At 40.3% G+C, this 24,375-nt stretch overlaps 1 protein-coding gene across 3 annotated transcripts in view; it reads left to right on the top strand.

Annotated features, from left to right (window-relative positions):
- Positions 1 to 24,375, top strand: part of VPS13B (vacuolar protein sorting 13 homolog B) — a 410,777-nt gene that overhangs the window by 5,251 nt on the left and 381,151 nt on the right. The window lies entirely within an intron of this gene.

Genomic DNA, 24,375 nt, shown 5'->3' with positions numbered 1-24,375 from the left:
TAATGTACTTGTCCTAAGCTGTTATATGTTCGTATCTCAGGAATCAGATAATTAGCAACATGCTGTGATTCAGTTATATGAAAATTATCTTTTGCACCATTAGACAGATGTGACTACACTCTGTTCCTTATTTTGAAAACCGGTACCATCGCTGTATGTATATTTGTGAACTGTAATGATTGCGTTGTTTTATTTAAGCTTTGTCTTTTACTGGTGAGGGAGTTTGCATTGTGAGGCTTATTTTGTTGTTTATAGATTCCTCCTCAATTATTGTTCATGTTACATTTGGATTCTCTTATGAAACCCACAAGAGACCCAAGCGCTATATAAAACTTCAAAATCTCATCAATGGGCTTGTATTTAGTAGTTAGCCTTGAGAAATATAACTATCCTTGGAATATTTTTGTACTTATTTCTGTTTAATATTTCAGTATTTTGTATGTATTTTTGTTTAATATTTCAGTATGTTGTAATGAAAATCAATCTGTGTTTTAAGAAGTCTGGTCCTCGTTATGCCACCCATGCAGTGCTTTTATATTTAAAAAAATTTCCAGAGCACTAAGTATTTTTTTCCAATGTTAAGGTGGAGGTTTCAAGGCCAGATGTCCCATAAGAAACACATTTTAGAAGCAGCAAATTACAACTAATTATAGAAGCTGCAGAAACAGATTTGTAACACATGACTTTGTGCAACCCAGAACTAATATTTGATATTGGACCATGCAGATGGCTACTGCTGGAATGATCAGATTTCCTGTTTGCTTGGTATTTGAAACTTGAATTTTGTGGTGCATACAGCAAAAGGTCAAATGTCACAAATGTAAAGCACTCTCAAAACAAGTATTTGTTACAGATGTTTAAGAATCTATAGCAAGAAAGGAGTTTTGAAAATTGCAACTGACATTTGGACAAATTATTCCATGGTATGTACACCCTTGGAGAGTAACATTTGGATTTGTGCCAATAATAGGATTTATCTTTGTAATAATAAGAATGTAAATGAAAGCAATCTCTTTGCTTTTCTTAGTATGTATTTAGGAAGTTATAAATTCAGTTCATTTCATGACAAATAACTCCTCCTAGAATACTAGTTCCCAAGCTTTTCTTCTGCAGCTGCCCTCGAGGACTTCAGGTACCAGATTAAGCCTCTTCTTCATATTTTATAGTTTAATATATTTTATATTTTTATTGATTTATACATATGGCTTACACATATCCCCTTACCTTGATAGGGTATGTAATATTACCAAATCTGATTTCATAAAACTTTGTATTGTCTTTCCCAGATATAAAATAAATCTGATGATTTTTTAGGTTTAAACTTTCATACTGAAGGTTCTCAATACCTGTGAATTTTATAGTAAAGTAATTTACTTAATTTACTCCATAGTCAAGCAAATAGATAATTCCAAGAACCGTTGTATAAAATAAAATTCAATAGTTAACTGGCGCTAGCTCAGTTTCAAACCATTTATTACTACCAGTATATAATAAACTCTAGAGACTGGTTTGCACCCAAGCCTTTCATGAGCAGAGTGAGTATAAGGAATTTCTGCTGGTTTTTCCCTTTTCTTTGCAGCACGCTTTGTGCCCCTCCAACCGCCGCTGCTGCCCCAGAACAGTAGGTCGTGGCATAGGTAGCTGCAGCAACACAGGGGAATTCCCTGAAATTACTTCTCACAGTTTTGCCAAAATTGAGCATACTCTATGAATGCCATGAACACTTTTGTAAGAGTGAGGAGGGGATTCCCTGTTCCGTGTTGCATTCTGTTGTAGAAGGCCCCAAACTCTCAGCAGTTACTTTTCAGAGACCACAGGAAGCTGCGGTGAAAATGGGAAGGCGGTTAAAATCCCTTCCGTGAACTCCATGGATAACTATTTTTCTGCTTATTGGTGAAGAACGTATTTTGCATAGTAAGGCTGACAGAGCCCAAGCTATATATTAATAGGTACCAAGGGGAGAGCGGGACCACGTGGACAAGTGAGAATATGTGCTGCTGTTGATAATTGCAGGTCTGAGTCTCTTTACTTTTAAAAGCTGGTGTTTTACTGAAACTTACTGTACTATAGATGAAAAAATAATCTTTAAACATACTAAAAAGTGTCAGAACATATGCTATGTAGTTACATTTTTGGTTGTAGTTTCTTATTCTTCAGCTGCTTTCCTGCCAGTCTGATGGCTGCCAATTTAATGCCACTTTGCATCCCTGATCATGGTGGGTCTTAGAAGAGACAAGGGAGAGATGTGGTGGGAGTATATAGAAAAGAGCAGTAAGTGCACGAGTGGGATAAACATTGGGAGTTGCATACTTGCCACTCTACCCCAGATGCCATTCTCAAGGACTCTGAGAGGAACAAAGAGTGAAATTCTCAATCCTGTTTCAGAATTTAACAAGATACATGTGATTATGAGCCAAATTTATCAGGGCCACACAGGCGTTATACAAGTGAATGTGTGTGCTTTACTGATAAGAAGTGTTTTCCAGGACTTTTTAAGTACTCCTGTAAAAGCTCTGCGAGTCAGCAATGGCTAAGGAGATAACATTAAAACTCAGGTGTCAATAAAACAATCAGCTGAACCAGCACAGCAAGAGTTGCAAAACTGATCTCCCAGAAAATAGAGTACCTGCTGGTTGCCAAAAACATGAAGGGGTTGTGATTTAAAGTGTCTCCAGCTAAAACCACAAACATGGGGTGGGGTTGCTATTTAAACGAAAACCTACTTTTGCTAGAATTTGAGGGTCAGTCTGTTTGAAGTTAAAGGAGGCTGCTAAAGATGGCAGACCTTCACCAAATAAGATTTAAGGCACCATTTAAAAAAGACACAGTTCAAGAAGACTAGTTATTCTTTTTTCTTTCTGGCCAGCTCTGATGGAAGTAGATCAAATTGTTTCTTGGCAACCCCTATTTGACGGTCTTGGGGACTCTCCTTGATGGTAAGAAGTCGAGTCTGCCTTGGGCCATACTCCAGCCTAAGGAAAACAAAAGTCAAGGAGTTGATGAGGTTTGCAGTATTTTTTTCCTCGTTCCCTTAATTCTGTAGATAATTTCCTAACAGATCAAAATAGCCCGCTGCAATAGTATCAAAGGAGGCAGACTTTCTGCTTGGCAGTTCATCTCCAACCTCGTTACATTCTGTTTTCATACAGAAAATAAGCACTGATCAACACTTGCTGCCACAGAAACTAAAAGTTATTCTTTGGCTTCTGATTGTTGTAACAAGCTGTTGGTTGTAATGAATTGCCACCAGTGAGAGAGAAAAAATTAATCCCTCTGCCCTCACCCATAATAGTTTTTAAAGGAAGCCTGTTTGAAGCCCTTTGTTTTTCCTCCCACAACCTATTTGGCCACCCTAGTCTTGTTATTAACCGCTCCCCCAATTCTTTTTAATATTATCCAGCTTTTTCTGATCTTAAATCCAGGTTCAGCTCTTTTTTTGAAACCTCCCTCCTATTGCCCCCTCCCTGATTTCCTGTCTTCTGCCTCTTCTTCCTCCAACTATTCTTTACAAGGTTCCTGTATGTCAACAAGTAGCTGACTGTCTGCTAGCTTTGGCCACCCTCTTAATTTCCATAATTTTTGGTAAACCACACAGTTCTGTCCATAAAAGCAGTGTGATGTTTTAGTCCCAGCCTAAAGGACTTTTCTGTTTTTTTACAGATTGTCCGTGAACATTCTCTTTTCTTGTTTTGATTCTTCTAGCACTCTGAATTCCATTAGCATTCCAAACCATTGTTTCAGTCTAGCAAACAGGTGCCAGAAGCTTCATGACTGCAGCTACTGCCGCAAAATCTTTTAGTGTGTTACAGTATAGAATTCAAGCAATTAAAGTTAGTAATCTCTTACTTGCAAAGGATGCATGCCATCACTGACCTAAGCCTTATTTCAGTGGGCACTACTATCAGATGCAAGTATCTTATGTCCGGATTTCAAAGTACAAAAAAAAAAAAAAAAAAATACCCGAACAGCTCTGTGGTCATTCCTTCCATTCACATGGGCACACCTTGGTTTGTCCTTTACATTACTAGCATGATTCCACAAATATGAGGAAAATTGTTACTCAGCAGCCATTAGGTCACCTAGAGCTGCAGAACAAACTTGTTCCCTGACAATAGCACAGAGGAAAGTACTCTCTTTGTTTTTCTACTATCCATACAACTACAAAATAAAAGCTCAGGACACTTTCCCGCCTTATTTTAATACGGAAAGAATGTAATGCTCCTCTGTTAAACCATTTCTGTTCAGAACTTTATTCTTATGCGTCGAGGCGTGTGAGGAATTCCCTGGGAAAATTACTTTCCAGCATTGTTGTCAGACACAAAATTAAGAGGATGTTTCCAGAAAGTGAGCTCCATTAGAATTTAAAGATGATACAGTGGAAAGCATCTGATTCTCTCCTCTAATTAAAAAATGATTGCTCTTTTAAAATTTAAAGTGGGCAGTAGGGATGTGCAAAAAACAAAAACTGGTATTTTTTGGATTTTAGTATATGGCACCTGAAAAATATTGGTATTCTTGAATCTCAATACTCATATGGTATTCAGATTCAGGTTTTTTTTGGGGGGTGCATTATTCCCCATGGGGAAACTTTCTGGGTGGCAGGAGGGTGTTTTTAAAGGTGCAGACACCAGAATTTCAGAGAGCTGCTGCTGCCTGTCCTTTAAATAATCCCCACATTTCAAATAGGTTGGACCAATGGGTCTGATTCTATGGGCCCCTGAAGATGGTACCCCCAGCCATTCCCCCATTATTTCCTATGGGGGGGGGGGAACCTCACAGCTGTTTCCAGGGCAAAAGCTGTGCCTTAAATTTTGTCATCTTTACCATCTCTGATTTATTTGTTTAACAAAAAATTCAGGAAAGGCGAGTTCCTTCTTTCCATTATCAAATGACTCAACCAGTCTCTGTCTAGCATCCTCAAATAACGGATAATGAAACAACAAGTGACTTATTGTCCCTATAACGCCAGGCCCACAAACCAATGGAAGTAATGTCAAACTGAAGAATCACAGCAGAAAAAAATCCAAGCAAAGGGAGGGGGATACAAAGCAACTCTGGCAAAGAAAAAAAAAACCCTCTTGAAACTGACAAAACATATTTAAAATAGATGGAAGCAGCCTGGCAAGCTGATAGAAACCCCAGGAGACTCAGAAACAAAGAAGAGGGGGGAAAAGAAAACCCGGGGGGAGGCCTCCCAATCCTACTGGTTAATCCTGAATATATCTGGGATATTTGGGGACAATTTTTTCGGTATTCTTACAAATTCCCGGATATATTTGGGATGCCACCATACCAGAAAAATACCAATGAGGTATTTTGGGGATATATTTTCAGCTTAGGTGTGTCTGAACGCACACCCCTAGTGAGTAGCTTTAAAAGCCGCACAAGATCATGCAAGAAAAGAAGAAAAAATCAGCGATAGAAAGTGAAAAAAATGAAGGAAGGAGGGAGCAATTCAATTATAATTGCATACTTAAGTCTTTACAAGCAAACGAAGTCCAAAACACATGTACACAATTCATTTTGTAAGAATATGTCTTTGCTTGAAAAAGTGAGGGAATTTTTTATCTGAAACGGAGCATGACACCAATAAAGGAGAATTCTTAGAACAGTCAAGTGAACTTGGGGATGGGTGTGAAGATTTCGTAGCAAATTTGGGGTTTACTGGTTTGCATCTACATTCTCAGTGTTGGATCCAGAGTAAGTTTTCCAATGGTAGAATGGACCTTTCCTGCCTCCGCCCTCCCACTGCAGTCTACTGATCTCCATGACATGCTGTTTCTGAGGGATAAGAATGATCGGGGGTGGGGGCAGCAGTGGGAAGGGGGAATCAGTGGAAATTGCCAGTTTACTCTGGATCCAACCCTCAGTCTACATTTTCATATAAAATGTAATACAACACCACTGTTAGCAATTGTGTGAGTTAATAATGTCTGCATCTTTTTCTTTAAATTTATTGCCATATTTTAATGGAAGAGTACTTTTCTCTGGATAATCATAAATGCATATTTAAGTAGGATAAATGTCATTTCAAATTTGTGACTACAAACTAAGGATCAAGTGGTTTAGGTACTATTTACCTGTTTGGCTACTGCAGATGTACTGTTGATGGCTAAGCAATTGGGGGGAGACCATAAGAACGTTAGAAAGGCCCTGCTGGATCAGACCAAGGCCCATCAAGTCCAGCAGTCTGCTCACACAGCGGCCAACCAGGTGCCTCCAGGAAGCCACAAACAAGACGACTGCGGCAGCACCATCCTGCTTGTGTTCCACCGCACCCAATATAATAGGCATGCTCCTCTGATACTAGAGAGAATAGGTATGCAGCATGACTAGTATCCATTCTAACTAATAGCCATGAATACCCCTTTCCTCCATGAATATGTCCACTCCCCTCTTAAAGCCATCCAAGCTGGCAGCCACCACATCCTGGGGCAGGGAGTTCCACAATTTAACTATGCGTTGTGTGAAGAAATACTTCCTTTTATCTGTTTTGAATCTCTCACCCTCCAGCTTTAGCAGATGACCCCGCGTTCTAGTATTATGGGAGAGGGAGCAAACCATGGGATCCCCCATCCCTTCTCTTGAAGAATATAAATCCCATCTCCTAATTTTGGATCTAACAATGGCTAGATTCAGGTAACCAGGATTCCCATTTAATACTAGATCTTAAAATAACATTTTGAACCTAATTTTTGATCCTATGTTGAGCAGCCTAGCTCTTCTAACATCAGTCAGTATTACTGGGTTAAATACATGAGATACCTGGTTCTGCCTAATCCTTTGTTATTGTGGGCTTGTTCCCCATTACTTAACCATGCATAAACACCAGGTAGTAATGCTTCTTTGCAGGAGCACAAACTATGCTGCCATAATGAGGATAGTTTTAAAAACAGTAAAAAATTCTCAAATAATGAATTTACCAATTAATTTATGGTATAAAAAGCCAAAAAGTTAATTGGTATGTTTGTAATTTTTGAATTTCTATTATTAGTATAATTCTGATTATGGTCGCATAGTAAACATTATCAACCACTAAATGGTAAGCTATGCAGTCAAGAAGTGCAGCATTCTTTAAAAAAACTGAAGACAAGTCTCATCAAGTTGATGGCTTAACTTTTTTGTGCATTTGTTTTGTCCAGCAGAAACTGGACCACGGGATTTTACTATAGTACCTGTGCAGTTTTTAAATTTATTTTACTTGCATTCATACACTTTTAAATGTCTTTCTATTGATTTTAGGAAGCTGCTTTTGGGAAAGAATGCATAGGATCTTCTTAAAAGCTTAAAATAATTCATCTTGTAGAAGAAAATTTTATCAAAGATTAGGGTTGTGCCCTGTGTCCTAGAAGTTGCTTGAATTCCAAGCGTTTTGAGTTCCTATGGGAGTGCATTCTGTAGCTAGATCCCCTCAACCGATAATGCTTTAGCTCCGGATCTTATGCATTTGTCAGGAATTCATAAATGTCATTGTCCCAGAAGAGTGCAGCTGTCTTGGTGGGTCATGGGGATGTCGTTGCAGATGTATTAGATCCCTAATTAGTGTGTGTTACTTTGTGCCACAGTCCAAAATCGTACAATGAAACCTGTTTATAATGAAATGATCAGTGCATGAAAGTTTTTAGTTCATTAAAGGTACATTATTTAATAACAGTATTGGCTTCAGCACTTTTTCTGTAGAGCAGTAGTTTAAAGATGTGTGATTTATGATGACCAGTTTAAGATGAATTTTTAGAAGATATGAAGGTATCATCCCTCAGGAGTGATTCCTGTTCTTTAGTTGTAATTATTAAGTTTCAGCTTTTAAAGGATTTGGGCACCTTATTCTCATTGTGCTGAATCTGCAGTTTTTTAAAATGATCCCATTTTTCATTCACACCTGCAGCTAATGGTTATAAATATATACAGATTTTAATGTTGTACTGTGAGAGCTGGTTTTACGATGAAACTAATTTAAGTTGGAAGAGAAGTTGTACAGCAGGTTCTTATATTTTTTAAATTCAAAAACAAGATTTGGGAAGCTCTCTGCACAAATCAAATTGAAGGGTCTATGTATTGGAAAATGTATATTTCAACCGATGGTCCTCTTAACAGGTACAAAATGCCCTTCTACCTTGTGGCACAATAAAGAAGTTTAAAAAATATCTGGTATACTTCATAGTGCTTTCCAGAATAACATTAACAAAACTTGAGTGAGGGAAAGCCAAGGGGTTTAATCACCAACTTAGTTGGAACTGTAGTCTTATGATTTGCAGGAATAGAAGGTAGGAATATATATATTATTTAATTTGGTTTCTACAACTTTGTATACTGCTCAAATATAAAACTTGTTATATACTTTTAAGCCAAATACATTTGAAGTACTATAGATATCATTTCCCCATGTGTTTGCTTGCAATGCCGGTGGTTTATTTTGCTTTTATAATAACCCAAAACTTGCTTAGTTTACATGAAGAACAAATGAGTATGCCACAAGGAAGAAAACGTTCACTATTGGTAATAGGAACAAAATCTTCAAGTAAGTGCTTTGATATTTCAGTAATGTCAGTTTTTCAGTACCGTAAAAATAAACACTACTTTTGCTACAAAGTATATGTTTTGCAAGGTAAGCAGGATTCTGTTTTGACTGCAACACAATTTTGTTTTTGAGCCAATTTTTTTTTATATGCCTGTCATTAAGAAATTGATGGAATGAAATGGGGAATGAAAAAAAAAACAGATTTTTCTGTAATACATATTTAAAAGATAGTTTGGCAGCAATAGCAACCCTGACATTTCTCCTCCAGTTGCCGTTCTATTTCCCCTTCAGTTTCACTGCCTGTTTAGGGCTCCTTTCTACTGTCCCCTCTGACATCTTCCCTAGATGGGCTGGCATAGAATCATCGAGTTGGAAGGGACCACCAGGATCATCTAGTCCAACCCCCTGCACAATGCAGGAAATTCACAACTACCTCCCCCTCACACCCCCAGTGACCATATTGGATTTGTGGTGGCTGAGTCTATAGAGTCTAACCAGTTGTGGGCTGAATTTTTGTAGTTGCCTGACTCTCAATTGCTACTTACATGCAGGAATTGTGAAGAATGGTATATCATGAAATCTACTGCAGTTGTCTTGTGCTTTTGAATGAGAGCCTTATGATCATGGCAATAAAAGAGGTCAGTGTCTATTGGCAAAGAAGAAATTAAATTTTGGGGGCAGGCTTCCAAGAATTTTGTACCAAGAGTAATTTCTATTATTATTGGGTATATCTTGAATATCTTTGTGATTTATACTGGATTTATTCCAGATTTACACTAATTTAAAAACAGATCAAATTCTGCCCCTTAGTGTCCCATTATGTTTTATCAAGGCTCTGGATTAGTACAGTTTAACAGGAAAAGGTGAGGTAATGCGTTTACAGTTTTACCTTGGAGAGGAAGTGATTTTTTTCCTCATTTGATGATAGATTGAAACAGTTAAATTTATTAGAATGCATTTTAACACGTTGGTACAGCAGAGGTTATTGTCACACATTGGGTGCAATTATAGATTTTCTGGTGGAAAAAATCTGTAACGTGTCTTAATGTAAAGGGTCTTTATTCTTTTGATACGAGCCTTTTACAGCTCCAATTATGTATTTCCTCATAAATTCTAATAAAGGGAGTAATGACTCATTGTAATTGTAGGGGAGTGTATCATTGGTTGGGTGTGGATAAAATCTTGGAAGAAATCAGAATAGTAATCTTTTAAACATTACTTATAATTATCTTGTTTTTGTTTTAACTTTCTAGTAGACTGGTTTGAAATTTGAGTTTTGGGAGTTTGTTCTGTTTCTTTGCAATTCTCTGCTGAGAAATTATAGGTCTAGAAGCCAGGTTGACTATTAATAATTCCTTTGATGTATGGAACATAGTAATAATACAGTTCCTTCCAATAGTGACATACACAGTAAAAGCATACTTTGCTATTGGTTAACATGGGAGAAAAGCAGATTTGAAATGCACTGTTCCCATAAAAAATGCTTTGAAAAGATGAACATCTGAATTGCACTGTTCCCTTAAAAATGCGTTGAAAGGATGAAGGGAAAGTCTTCTTTTATATCTTTCTCTAACTGCTCTGGCAATATGAAAAAAATAAAGTGTACTGTGGGCTTTAAGTGATGTTTTAATATGGACATCAAGTAACACAGGTAGGATGAACTTTAGTTTGATAAGGAAATGTAACCCGCCCTCTCTAAAAACATAAAATTTATATAATTTGGTATTTAAAATGATATTGCTTGGTATATGTCAGGCATTTTAAAAAGTTTGTTAAATGTTTTTTGTTAAAACATTTATTTATTAGAATATTTATCTGGCCTATATTTTAAAAATATTCAAGGTAGCTTACAATCCATACAAAACATTTGATTAGCCATCGAAAAGTATTAGCACTGGGAATAGATTTAACTAAAACCCTTACGGGATAAAAGAGCTTTCAGCTGATGCTGGGAGGCTGCTGAAGAAGAAACAGTCCAACGTGCAGGGGAAGCAAGTTCTTAAAGACCAAAGTGGCTGCCAAGAAAGCCACAGTGCAGGTTCCAACCAACTGGGTTTCTCTGATAGTGGACTCTTGTAATAAGTCGTCCTCATCTGACCTCCAAGCGCTAGTTGATGTGTATGGTGGAGGTAGTCCACCATGGACCCAGGTAGAATTCCAGCTGGAAATGTCAGACTTCAGGAGGCACTAGAATGAAATTAAGGCAGTGAATGAATATAAATACTGGCAAATCTCTAGCACCAAAATTATATTAGTTATACAATGAGATTGTTGACATTGCCATTGTCGCTATATTAATCTTATATTACTGTTCTTCTAAAACAGGGGTCCTCAAACTACGGCCCGCGGGCCGGATTCGGCCTGTCAGGGTCCTGGACCCGGCCCCCTCCTCCCTCCGGAGCTGCCGCCACCGCGCCCGTCCCTTCCCCAAACTAAGGCGGCCGTTTGCCGTATAAAGCGTTGGCGGCAGCAGCGGAGCGGCGACAACCGTGCCGACCCGGGAGCTGCCGCCGCCTCTGCGCCTTCCCTGCCGCGGCAGCCCTGAAGAGCCGCCGCCGCCTTCCTTTCCCCAGGCAGGCACGCATGCGGCTCAGGGAACGGGAGGCGCCGCCTTGGACTGCAATGTGCCCCTCGCCGCCACTGCTCCTCCTGCCACAGCAGCCGCTGCAGCCCTGAAGGAGCCATGCCGGGCTGGAAGAAGAACATCCCCGTCTGCCTGCAAGCCAAGCAGGAGCGAGGCGAGCGGGCGAGCGAGTGCTGGGGCCCCCGCGCGGGGGGCTTGGGTAGCGGCACCTCCGGGGAAGGGAGGGCTAAGAGACCCCCGTCTCCTGCCGGCCTCCTCCCGCGCCTTTCCCCCTTCCCCTCAGGTGCTCTTTGCCAAGCAGGGGGCCAGCCCAGCCCACCTCCCGCTCCAGGAGGCGGGAAAGGAGGGCGTGCGCCGGCGGCGGGGTGGTCTCTCAGCCCAGCGAAGGGGGGCATGTCGACCATGGAGAGGCACCTGGGGAAGGGGCGGCACGTCCTCCTGCCGCAAGTTAACTTTTCTTTGCCTGGGCGCCTGTCTGCCTTCCCGTTTGGGCGGGGGGGGGGGCGGCCGGCCCCCAACAGTGTTTGAGGGACAGTGAACTGGCCCCCTGTTTAAAAAGTTTGAGGACCCCTGTTCTAAAACCTCAAAATCTTCCAATGTGTAAATTTTCAACCCATTTCTTTGATGAGCATAGATGCTAAAATATTACCTGCCATTCTTGCTAATGGACTTCAAAAGAATGTTACAACCTTGGTACCTGCAGGCCAGGCAGGATTTATGCGAGGTAGCCAAGGCTCTGATGATCTTAGGTTGGTTGTTGATGTGATTGCATTAGTTCCAACAATTTTTGGTTCCCAATATGTAGTGCTGAGGAAAAACATTGTATTTCCTATATTCTGAAGGCTGTGTTGGTGCTAACCTGGCTGTTAATTTCAAATGAAAACCAGTAGCAGAATGCTAGTATGTACATCCTGTTTGCAAACAGATTGGACAGCCAAGAAATTTAAGAATGACTGCCAGTAGATGTGTATGTAAATGCACGAAAGAGAGGAAAAATTGGAATGTGCTTTGAGAAGAAATCAAGCTCTATGCCCTGCTTAAAAAAAAAAAAAAATTCTATAAGCATGATAGTGCTTTCTGTGCTGTTGAAACATTCTGGAATCCTCCATTTTTCATATGGGTAATAAACTCTAGTTTTATTTGCCACACAGAAATTGTTGTAACCACTGCTTGGTCTTCAATAAATCAAAAGCTAAAACTGCATTCTTTTGTGGCCACGATAACTAACAATGATCCACATCGATGTGTATAATGTTCTAATGGTATAATTGAAACCAACTTTTGAGAGAGAGATGAGTGTTGTGAATTATTTTGAGGATTGTAAATGAAGTGACTTCATGATTCACTGCCTTAGAAAATGAATTATTCCCACCAGTAGTGTCAGGATTCAATTAATATGTTGCAGCCGAAGGCCCAGTGTAACCATATGATTTCCTCAGAATTAGATATGAATATTTTTAGTTCAAATGCATGGAATACAGAAGATAACATCTAATATTTGTGATCTCTCATTTCAGTGTTGTATAAATAGGGGGAGGAGAAGAGTCAAGGAGAGGCTTTTAATAACTTTATGGTTACTGCAGAAGATAGATTTGAGTGGCTAAGAACGTGGGCAAGACTTAAGTGGGGCTTTGAGGGTTCAGCTGTGACACTTCCACCTCCAAGTACTTCCATGTCGAAGAAGAAGAGTTGGTTTTTATATGCTGACTTTCTCTACCACTTGAGACTCAAACTAGCTTACAATCACCTTTCCTTCCCCTCCCCACAACAGACACCCTGTGAGGTAGGTGGGGCTGAGAGAGCTCTAACAGAGCTGTAACTTGCCCAGGGTCACCCAGCTGGCTTCGTGTGTACGAGTAGGGAACAAATCCAGTTCACCAGATTAGCCTCTGCCGCTCATGTGGAGGAGTGGGGAATCAAACCCGGTTCTCCAGATCAGAGTCCACCGCTCCAAACTACCACTCTTAACCTCTACACCATGCTGGCTTTTTTAATCGTTAAGACTACTGTTCCAACAGCATCAAGAATAATTTGAGGACAGTTTTCCTCATATCAGATCCGCAGACTGAGTCTAAAGTCAGTAAAGTCTAGCTGTGAGTACATGTGGGAGGAGTAAGGATGTTGGACGCAAGCCGCTCCGTCATGCTGGACCAATTCTGCCTTTGCTGGCAATAAACTTTTTTGAGCTTTCTTGAACACTGACATTGTTGAGGCAAAGGGAATGAAGCAGCCCTGCAAATCTACAGAGTTTGAAATTTAGATGGAATTTAGGCCTTGAAGTGCTGGATCTGCGAGTGGCAGGTGTGCTCATCCCACGGTTCCTTCATTAACTGTTCACTTGCAAGGGAAGAAATAGTGGCAATCATGTAGTTCATTCTAACAGCACAGTTATCATATGTCCAGGAAGGGAATTAGTTTTTATCAGTATCCCCAACAATGGTGTGATCAGTTCAGGGTAAACCTTGCGATACCTATTAAGCACTGAAGGGATAGAACCAGTTTATTTTCTCTGGGGCCTCTGCTATCCTTTTTTGCAATATCAAGAGAGGAAAAAAAGGGGGGGAGAATGGGGATGTGGATTTCAAAGGTTTAACAGTTTTAGTAAGAAACTGCATGAATGCACTTTGATCAGTGTTCCAGCCGGGAAATACTTTCATCTCTCTAGAATTTTGCCCCTTACTCCGGTCCGGCTGAACTACAAGAAGTTCTGTGACTTTCTTATGACAATGGCATTTGCAGTACCAAGCTTTCCTCTTTACTTATCCATCTGTTACCAGGATGTTTAGCCAAGTATTCATGGGGTGCCAGTCTACCTTCATTTGAATAAAGTGCTGACGTTCCCATCCTTGCAGCTAGCCAGAATTAGTGTGAGGATAGCTATCAAATAACTGAGGCAATATGGCTTCGTAGTTACCGTGTATAAGAGCTTTCTTAAACTGTTAACAGAGCGTGGGTCAGCTGGGGTGTCATACTGAACACTGAATGGGAGCTTGTGTTTCTTATAACAAAGTGACAACAAAAAGGCTGAGATTGTACAGGGTTTGTGTGTGTGTGTGTTTGTTGCCAAGCAAAGCCAATGCTTCTTGCTCCTCCTTTGAGGATTCTTTCTTTTTGGGATGTTATGTTATGTGGGCATGCAATAGAACACTTCTACTTTTTCAGCTAAGTATAGCAACTTGGGCATGGTGTACATCTCTGTTCCCAGGAGTGTGAGGTTGAAACTTGGTAAACTGTCCCAGGAAACTACAGAAAATCCCAACCATGACCTATGAGAGCCCTCTGATTCTAGGACAAGCTCATGGTATATTATAAAGGAGGCTATTTAGATACTTTATTTAAAGAACAAAAGCTGCTTTTTGCATGCTTTTTTAATAGTTTGCAGGCTCAAGTCTTGCTTAGCAACATGTTGGAAAATAAAAGGATCGCAGATTGGAGCAGTAATTTTGTTCCAAGACTTTTCTAAAATTGTCCAGCGGTAATGGCCAGCATCTTTGGCCCAGGAGCTTTACCAGCCTTGGAATTCACCGCACTAGAATTCTAGAAAAACTCAATGAAGGCCTCTCTAATGACGGGCAAGGTAAGTTTCTACATTCTGAAGCTGGAAGAGAGAATTTAAATCTTGCAGCAGGAAAGTCTTAAACATGTCCATGCACCCCAAGACTCTGTCCTCTGCCTTCTCCAGTATGAAGTTGCTCACTGGCATGGCAGCGCATACAGAGCACAGCCCCTGTATAACCCTGCAACTTCTCTTGAAGGGTAATACTCTGGCAGTTCTCTCGCCCTACTTGAGGATGAAAGGACTCACTTGAGTTTTGGATTTTTAAAAGATTAACAGCTGTCTTAGTTGGGAACTGACACACAGTCCTTCAGTACCATAAGTCCCGGTGAGCCAATCTCTGCTCTTTAGACAGACTTAAGTGAGTTTGCATGTGTTCCCCTCTAGGCATCAGACCCCTCTGCATTCAGCAGCTTCAATGCACAGTAGTTTCTGTCAGCCTCTATCAACCTATCTTTTGCTCCCTTGTTAACAGTTAGTTAAAGAACTGAACATTTTGACAATTATAGATATTTTTTCTGATGCATTCTTTTATTATGACGATGGCAATCATTAATAGTTTAACTTATTTTTGTTCATGCCTTTGAATTGAGATGTGCCAGTGAAACCTTTGTTTTCTGACACCTATCAATAATACAGTTGAACTTTATAGTGCTGCGTCTACAGTTGACTGAAATGGTGCCATGAGATTCCTGTGGGAGTTCTTTTCATGCTAGCTGGTTTGGCTGTCACTCAGAGAGTTGCTTTCAAAAAGCATTTCAGAGCTATTTTGGTAAACTTTCAGATCATATGAATAAAGAGTCATGTTGTTAAAATGACTGTGCTGAAACTCTTCAAACATAGCTGCTTGTATTTGGGTACTTCTTGGAGATTCTGCAAAAGTGGATGTTTTGTAAAAAAAATTGTTTTGCTGAAGGAAATATTTTTTTTTATAAGCATTGGTTTGGTCTTCCTTTTGCTGTAGCTTTTTTGACTTTCTAGGTTTTTTAAAATATATGTGACTGGATGACTGCATTTAGATAAACCACAGTTTGATTAAACTCCAGCTTAGTTTGATATCTGAATACAGGCTGGCCAATGAACTGTGATATGCTGGTGGTTTTTAAACTGCAGTTATAACCCATTGTTTGTACCTCGCTGGTTAGCGCTACTCTTCTCAGCCTCCTGCCTACAGACATGGCTGCCCAGAATAATGGAAAAACCTATCTGTTCCAGCGGGTGCGTTCTCAGTTTACTCTCTTCGTGGTCCTGTATTCTTTCCCTGCCTGTGTCCTTGCTAGTTTCAGACTCACCTGTGGGGAAATTTAAATGGCAGTGGGACAACAGAACACTTTGTTATTATTCACTTTGTCATTATACATAGTGGAAATTGCTTTGCAGAAAACATGATTACAATCCATATCAGTTCACTACTCACCTATTGTCATATTTTCCTATGTAAAAAGAAAACATCCCTTTCCGTACTCACCTTTATATCCTATGAAGGAGACAGTGAGTTAATGACCTTTGTTATTATTCACTTTGTCATTATACATAGTGGAAATTGCTTTGCAGAAAACATGATTACAATCCATATCAGTTCACTACTCACCTATTGTCATTTTCCTATGTAAACAGAAAACATCCCTTTCCGTACTCACCTTTATATCCTATGAAGGAGACAGTGAGTTAATGACCTTGACATGGTCCTGTGTTTCTTTCCAAGCTTTTATTTTCTTTCTGAGAGGAAGCAGTGTTAGGCAGTGTGGTGAAATAGGAAGAATGAAAGGGGAGGGTGAAGGTTGTAAAAGCTCTGTTTTGTTTCAGGGTGCAGCTAAAAATGCACTGAAGTGGCTGGACAGGATGGATGAAGGTGTCTGACAGTTCTTAGCCAAGAACAGAGGGGGGAGCTTGGATTGTCATTGGGTTCCTTCCCCCCCTACCATTTCCTTCCCATTTGTTACCATGACCAATGGTTATAGCAGTGTATGAGGGCTTGGGATAGCATGAAGGGATTCTGTCTGGATCAAAGAACGGAGGCAAGCACAAGACTGAGATTTATGGACCAACTGTGGTCTTGTCTGCAATTGGTAGCCTAATTGAGGTTTGCAAATAAATTGTTGTTTAAACAAGCCCTTGTTTGTTGTGACATCTGAGGTGTTGACAAAATCCTGGGGAGTGTGAAAGCCACAACTGATAGCCTAGACCAGGGGTCTGCAAACTTCGGCTCCCGAGCCGCATGCGGCTCTTTGGCCTGTTGAGTGCGGCTCTCTGAACTTGGTTCAGAGCCCCTGCTCTTGCGCCCGCTCGCACCTGCAGCCGGGCTGTGGAGCCAGCGTGCCTGAGAGAGAGCAGGTGAGTGGGCGCGCTGTCTCTCCCCCCCCAGCCGTGGAGAATGGCCGGGTCCCCCTTTCCCTTGCCCTCAATGGTTGGGAGGCTAAAGCCTCCCCTCCCCTCTAGCCGCGCGATTGCTGGGCGGGCGGCTCGGCGGTTCCTGCCCCCCAGCCTATCAGCTGTTGGGCGGGGCGAGCTTCCTTTGGTAGACCTGGCCTCCGGCTGAGTCCCATTGGGAGGCCATGTCTACCCACTGGCTTTCTTGGCGGTAGACCTGGACTTCGAGGAGGGGGAAAAGTTCCCCTTCAGAGGCCAGGTCTACCAATTGGCTTCAAAGGGCCTCCAGAGGCCAGGTCTACTGCCAAGAAAGCCAATGGGTAGACCTGGCCTCCCAATGGGACTCAGCCGGAGGCCAGGTCTACCAATAGGCTTTTATGGCGGTAGACCAGGCCTCCAGATGAGGACTCCGGACGGGGAGGGGGAAATGGCAGGGACTTAGAATTTAATTTTTATCAATAAATAAGATCACTATTAAGTATGATATCAAGTTTTATTCAGTGTACCTATAGTTTAATTAAGACTTAAAACTTTAATTATAAAGTTTATTGAGTTAATAAACAGTGTACCTACCTATATAGTTTAAGTTTAAGAAATTTGGCTCTCAAAAGAAATCTCAATCGTTGTACTGTTGATATTTGGCTCTTTTGACTAATGAGTTTGCCGACCCCTGGCCTAGACCCATGTCCTTTGTAGTTTATAGTGAGGTAATGACCTCTTATCTAGAAAATAGTAAATGCATCTTTACTGAAAGGATTTTTTTTCAAGGCCCCTGAAAGAGGTAGTTATTAGACTTTTGAAGCTTCTGCTGATGAGCAGGTATTCGTCAACTACAGACCTGTGCCAAATGTGCCTTCTCCGGGGGAAATTATGGGATGAGTAGAGCAATGAAGGAGCTAGAAAAGATTCTTAAGTGTAAGGTTGTGTCACTGGCAGCCAAGATCAAGATAATTCATACCACAATATTCCACATTACTATGTACAGGTGTGAAAGTTGGACAATGAAAAAAGCGGACAGAAAGAAAGTTGATTCCTTTGAATGTGGTGTTGGGAGGAGAGTTTTACAGATACCATGGACAGCCAAATAAAGACAAATCAGTGGGTTCTAGGTCAAATCAAGCCTGAACTCTCTCTAGAAGCTAAAATGATTAAAATGAGCCTATTGTACTTTGGTCACATTATGAGAAGACAAGAATCAGTGGAAAAGATAATAGTGCTAGGAAAAGTTTAAGGCAGCAGGAAAAGAGGAAGACCCATCAGGTGCAGGTTTTTCTCTCCCATATTTATTAATATCTCTGTGAATCCCCTGAACACAATCATGTAGTTTGGAAGTGTTAAATACTGGGGTATTATTAGATCTAGGTCTCCTGATTGGGGTGAAAAATCTCATGTGAATATGGTAGCCAAAAATTCTTGTTTGGAAGTTGACCCCATTTACACCGACATATGATCTGAGACATGATAGAGGTTTATATAATTATACATGGGATAGAGAAGGCGAATACAGAACTTTTTCACCCTCTTCTTTAATCCTAGAACTCGGGGACAGCCCATGAAGTTTATAGGCAATAGATTTGGAATAGGTAAAAGGAAGTACTTCGTTACTTAATGAGTAATTAAATTGTGGAATTCACTGCCAGTGGGCCTAGTGGTAGCCACAAGCATAGATGGCTTTAAAAGGGGATTAGAAAAATCCATGGAGGGTGAATTCACCAGTGGGTACTCGTTATGGTTCCTAAAGGGAACATATACATTCAGAGGCAATGGCTCTCTCAATTACCAGTGCTGGGAGGCAACATCAGGTGAAGACCTTGGATCCTATGCCTGGTTTGTTGGTCCTCTGTGTGAAACGGGGTGCTAGAATAGATAAGCTACTGGTCTGATCCAACAGGGCTATTCTTACAGTCTTATGGCCTTGGTGATCCATGCTATAGTAACCATGACACTAGATTACTGTAATATGCCAATAAAGGCTTGTGTTGTGTTGTGTAACATGCTCTAAATGCCTTTTTATACTATTATGAAACTTCAGGTGGTGCAGAAGGCCAATTTGTTAGCAGGGTCAGTTTATCAGGGCCCTATTATAAGGGTCCTGAAGTATCTTCACTGGCTGCCTATTTGTGGGCCTAATTTAAGGTGCTGGTATGTACTTTTCATGACTTGGGGCTTACATACTTGAAGGATCATCTCTCCTGATATGAGCCTGTGCAGCAATTACACTCCTCCCATCAAAGTCTCCTAGCAGGTCCCCTTCCCCTGTTCTTGAGGATACTACCGTTTACGGTCTGGGCCTCTTGTATTGCTGCCCCACTGCTCTGGAAGAGTCTCCTGGAAGGCAAGAGACATGCATATTCACTTTAGCCTTTCCAGTGAGGCTGTAGGATAATTACTTTAAGGAGCATATGGGTCAATCCAACTCAGCGTCAATAAGCCGGGGGAGGGTGGGATATAAATAAAAGGTTGTTGTTGTTGTTGTTGTTGTTTATTAGTGTATGTGAGCATATTTCTCTTAAGTGGTGTGAAGATATAGAGGCTGGGATCCAAATAACTACTTCAGACTCAGCCAAAGGCTTGTGCTCACCCAGTTGATCCCCCCCCCCGTTCCAACATCTGGCTCCCATGTCATTATAATGAACTCTCTTCAGTTTCAAAAATAATTTGCCATGATGCCCTGGGAGCTGCTGATTAAAAAATGAAGCATTTAGAAGGTATTCATTAAAAAAAATGTTACTAAGGGGTTGCAATACGATCTTCTGTAAATATGTACTCTGTAGCATTTCTCATTTTGCATTATGATATATACTTTTTAAAAAGCCACTAATAAAGTATAATCATCCAGGTTTGGTGCTTATATTTGGCATGCGACCTGTTTGAACTTGTTATCAATGTATCCCTACGTTTATATGTATGATATTGTGGAAATAATAAAACTGTTATTATTTTCTGTGGAAACTACCACATTAGGCAGCTGTTCCAAACTTGAATTTTTATATAGTGTGAGAAATCTGAACTTCCAAATTCTTCATCTGACCACAGGAAACGTCCTGGTATTCAAACAAGAATATAGATGTAAAGATTTTGTTTGTAGAAAAGCATATTTTAGCTATATAATATTAACTTGAGCTAAAACAGTTTAATAGATATGAGTACAGAATAATCTATAATCGAGTTTGAATTTACCTTTGCCGTGAACTGTGGCTGAAATACCTCAGAGTATAATAATTCACAAAGGTTATTCTATGGTTTGCTTTAATCTGAAACAAGTTGCATTCATTTCTCTTTAGACATTGAATACTCCCTGAGCTTCTGTCTTTGGCATTATATAAGAAAATTATAAGATGTTTCCAAAATTCTCACTTTACCACACTCCCCCCTTTCCCCGTTTAATTATAAATCTTATTTTCTCCATCCTGTTGACCTGGGTTTCTGTATGTTGAGTGAGCCTAGTTGAATACCAGAGAGTAACTGCTTATTTATTTATTTTGCAGAAAGTTTATGGTTTAGTTCTCTTGGGTAGCTGAAACCTGTTTGCTGATTGCCAGTGCTCACCTTCTTACTACATTTCCATTTTCCTTTTGCTAGCTATTAACTAATGACAGGAGAAATTAGGTTCTCCATGCAGAGCTGTTGCCAGTACCATAATTACATGGACCATACAGTAGCAAAGGAAGAAATGTGAAGGTTGCTCACATTAATATATTGCATGCGCCTGGTAATTTTTGAATGACTTAATTTACATTTAATCGATTCAAATTATGTTGTATAAAAACTAAGAATTGCAATTTTTACCTGATTTAAATTAGAGTAATTAAGAACCTGTTTAGTTCTCAGTAGTGATGTTTAGTTCTCAGTAGTAAAAACATAGTGATGAACAAAAGCACATTCAGGGAAGGGTTTTGAGAATGGCCAAAATTAGTAGGAATTGGCTGTTTTAGTTGAGATTAAAAGATTTGAGAAGCATCACATTTTTCAAACATTTCAGTGGATTATGAAATGGCTAGGCTCACAAGATCCAACAAAGATTGCCCAAGGAGCAATGAACATTGAATTACTAGAAGAAAGAATTTTTTTTTGGGGGGGGGGAGGTCCCTGGGCTGATGCATATGTAATATTATCTTGTCCTTAACAGTTGTTGAGACACCAAGAGTAAGCTGCCTCCCAACAGACTTCCCCCTCTTGCCTGAGAGTTTTCACAAGTGTTCCCCCTACCCTTCATCGTGGTTCATTTCTACATCTATTAGTGCTAACCAGGATATACCCTAGTACAAAGAAGGATTTTTGACAAGTTTCAAATTGTAGCTTCAAATTGGAAGTGCATCTTGAATAGTATCAACTAAGAACATAAAAACATAAGAAAAGCCCTGCTGGATCAGACCAAGGCCCATCAAGTCCAGCAGTCTGTTCACACAGTGGCCAACCAGATGCCTCTAGGAAGCCCCCAAACAAGACTACTGCAGCAGCACCATCCTGCCTGTGTCCCACAGCACCCAAGATAATAGGCATGCTCCTCTGATCCTGGAGAGAGTAGGTATGCATCATGACTAGTATCCATTTTAACTAGTAGCCATTAATACCCCTTTCCTCCATGAACATGTTCACTCCCCTCTTAAATCCTTCCAAGTTGGCAGCCATCACCACATTTTGGGGCAGAAAGTTCCACAATTTAACTATGTGTTGTGCGAAAAAATACTTCCTTTTATCCGTTTTGAATCTCTCACCCTTTCTTGGTCTATCACTGCCAGCACAGATCCCATCAGTGTATATGTGAAGTTGGGATTTTTTGCCCCAATATGCATCACTTTACACTTGCTCACATCAAATCTCATTAGCCATTTTAATGCCCATTCTTCCAGTTTGTAGAGATCCTTTTAGATCTTAACTCTGGCTAATGTTGGTGCATACCATGAACAGCTGTAATACAGGGCAGACAGGATCACATGCTTAAGTGAGTAAAGACTGAGGTGGGGAGTTGAAAATTCTGTGGCCTGCTCATGATTCTTTAACGTGTTTAAGGACCTCCTAGTTCTGTGCAGTAGTCCCCTGTATTGATCAGTATTCCCAGGAGAATCCTTTTTGGAGTAGAGTCATCCCTGTTGGTTCAACCCCAAATCCTTGTTTTAATTGTTCTTCTCCATTGTGCAAATCAAACCCTCGACTCTATTTTTTACTTGACTTTAACCATTTTCTGTTTGCTGCATCGAAGCTACAATTTTTGCAACATTATTTGTGCATCAGTCAGTGAATCCTCATGTGCATCAATAAATCTTTATATAAAGACTGCATAAATTTCGTATGAATACTATAGAATATGTTTATGTGATACAAATAAATCTACCAGTTCAAGAACAAATTGAAACTAAACCCTGAAAAGACAGGTAATGCTGGTTTGGAAGGAGAAGGTCTTGAAGGACGTTGTTTTTACCACTTTTGATGAAGTTCAACTATCTCTTATTGACTCAGTTATACGGTCATGGGGTCTTAACTGGATCCAGCTTTATTACTGGAGAAGGAAGTTAATGCAACTGCAAAAAAGGCTTTCTACCAACTCTGCCTGGCTCTTAAGGTGGCCCCTTACCTTGATATGGCTGGCCTGGCCAACTGAATCCATGCAACAGTAACACCGAGATTAGACTACTGTAAAGCCCTGAACGTTGGTCTCCCCTCAAAATCATATCAGAAACTCTGACTGGTCCAGAATGCCGTGGCTTGGCTATTAACAGGAGCTAGACGGAGCATATATATATTATCCCATTCTGCGGACACTCCATTGGCTACCCATCCGTTACTGGGCTCAGTTTAAGGTATTGGCTATTATATACAGAGTCCTTTGTGGCCTTGGCTCCTCTTATTTGCAGGACTACCTCTCTCCCTATACTTCTCCATGACAACTTCACTCAAGTCAACAGAGGCTTCTGCAGGTGCCAACCTGCAAATGGGTAAATTTACATTTGCCCGTATATGCGCTTTCTCTGTTTGGTTCCCACCTTGTGGAATGGCCTGCCCGAGGACTTCTAGAACACTCCCACTCCTGGCCTTCTGCAAACTATGCAAAACTGAACTATTCAGGAGGGCTTTTCTGTGCAGGCAGTAGGGTCGCACTGCACAGAATGGTTCACAAACTTACTTGGAAAATGATTGAGACTTTTGTCTAGATGGCTGTTTATTGTAAATAGGATCCTGTTATGTAATTTCTGAACTGCTTAATGTGTCGTGTTAACACTTATGTTATGCTTCAATTCTTTCTGGTGGTTCCAGACTTCTAAAATCCTAAACATTAAGTGATTGAATACCCCATTTTGCTGATTATACTGACTCACTGTGTGTCATTCGCCTTAAGTCCCTGTGACAAAGGTGGACTATAACTAATGTAAATAATTAAATAAAAACAATGAAAAGTGGAGAACAAAGCCAATGACAAATGTAGAAACTAAGGTAATAAAATGAAATAGGCATTTTCTCATTCCTAATTTTAATTTGCCAAATAGAACATAAAGCCTGTGATTTATGTTTTTAGTAAACCAGCAAAGCTACTCAAGCTTTTAAATAGGACTATATTGCCTTGTAGTCTTTGGTATTAGTTTTGGCTGCAGTTTAGCAGAAATAATCTTGTTTTCAGTTATTTGAAATGTAATCCAGCACATTTTATTTAATGTTAAGCACTTTAAAATGCTACTTTCCTCTGTTTTTGGCACGTGAAGGAAGTACAAAGGGCTAATTTTGTCACCTAGGCATTGGGGTTCTATTGGCCCCAGGGCAGATTGAAGCACTGAAGGGTTCTGCCTGCTCTCCACTGTGCTCTGTTGCCAGCTCTTCCCCTTTCCTTCCTTTTATCCCTTAGAAGCTCCTTGATCCATTGATCTTGAGCAGCATATAACTAGTGTTTGAGGGATATAAGGACTGAAACAAATCTTGCCACTGACAATGTAGCCTTTCAAGGTAGGTAGGTAGGTTGGGAAATTATATGATGAATGGATTAGGAGAAGAAAAAATGAAACATGGGTGAAGTTTTTTTTGTTTCGCTCAAGTTTTTCTCTTTCACTGATTAAATCTTTGATCAGTCTTCAGAATTATTTCAGGAAAGCTTTATTTTATACTAACAAATCAACATGGCAAGAAGCTATTTATAATATACTAGTGACTTATTGCAACCTAGTATCCACATTTAAGCCAGCTGTCTTCTTACAACTTGTAGTTGCTGCTGTTCACATCTGCTCGTCCTTAGTTCCTTCTCTGTGGCCAGCTTGGTTAGTTTATTGGAGATTGGTGATGTGCATTGGGGTGAACAGAAACACACTGATATAACATCCTTTCTCTTCTGCACAGTACATTTATTCATTGGTTCAAGAA

Source organism: Euleptes europaea, chromosome 8 (assembly GCF_029931775.1).
Source record: "Euleptes europaea isolate rEulEur1 chromosome 8, rEulEur1.hap1, whole genome shotgun sequence".
NCBI classification, from domain to species: domain Eukaryota; kingdom Metazoa; phylum Chordata; class Lepidosauria; order Squamata; family Sphaerodactylidae; genus Euleptes; species Euleptes europaea.
Note: the sequence above shows the minus strand (reverse complement) of the source record. Positions and strands in the feature narration are given on the sequence as shown.